The sequence below is a fragment of the Amblyomma americanum genome, chromosome 2, assembly GCF_052857255.1.
Source record: "Amblyomma americanum isolate KBUSLIRL-KWMA chromosome 2, ASM5285725v1, whole genome shotgun sequence".
In the NCBI taxonomy this organism is placed as follows: domain Eukaryota; kingdom Metazoa; phylum Arthropoda; class Arachnida; order Ixodida; family Ixodidae; genus Amblyomma; species Amblyomma americanum.
This window is the reverse complement of record NC_135498.1, coordinates 20,161,766-20,162,506: the sequence shown is the minus strand read 5'-3', so window position 1 is coordinate 20,162,506 and position 741 is coordinate 20,161,766. Positions and strand designations below refer to the sequence as shown.

Sequence of the window (741 nt, the reverse complement as noted above, 5' to 3'; positions counted from 1 at the left end):
TTTTGTCGTGTGCTGTTTTTTTTTTTGCGCGTCCAGAAATCCCCGCTGCGGAACTTTGGCACATACTTTATGACATGCGCACAGTAACCTACAAATGACCGCCATAACGTCTCAAGCACGCGTGTGTGGAATTGTACATTTCTTTGTGACGCTGGAATAGAAAGCTTAGTTGCACTGCTACAAGAGCAGGATGAGTAGTACCCAACTGTTCAACTGCATGCACTGAGTAAGCTCGTGCTCAACTCTGTCAAAGAAAGGCCACACGAAAACTATTTCAAGCAACAAAGTCAATTCGTGCAAGTAATAATGATGCAAATTCTCGGCCAGTACTTCACACACTTTTATAGTGAGTGTTGAACGCTGCACATCAGCTAACGATATTTTGTCAACAGTGATAGGTGTTCGTGCTTGCTCCTAAGCGTCACCTATATGCGCTCGTAATGGCTTCAATGAAGCTTTTGACATCTGCAACCAGAGATCACACTTGAAGAGGCGCTGCATAATGCGATTAATGTGTCATTAATGTACGACGACCGGACTCTAATCGTGTGCTCGGCTCACAAAATAAAATTCAGTGTGGTGTCTTAAAAGAGATGCATAATTCTTTCTGTTCACTCAAACCGGAGGCTCTTTGCAGAAGATGTAGTGAACTCTCCGGTCACAATCATAATAAAAGAAACACCAAACTCTCGCAGACATGCAGCCACTCAGGATTTCATTTCAACTCCGATTTCATTCAGT

The 741-nt window shown here is 43.2% G+C and overlaps 1 protein-coding gene across 1 annotated transcript in view; it reads right to left on the bottom strand.

The window, feature by feature from the left end:
• Positions 1-704: 704 nt before the first annotated feature.
• LOC144118381 (myeloid differentiation primary response protein MyD88-like) overlaps positions 705-741 on the bottom strand; it is a 9,929-nt gene continuing 9,892 nt past the window's right edge. Inside the window, exon 7 of the mRNA XM_077651332.1 lies at positions 705-741. This exon is cut by the window's right edge and continues 610 nt beyond it. The gene's annotated coding sequence lies outside the window, so the exon portion shown is untranslated.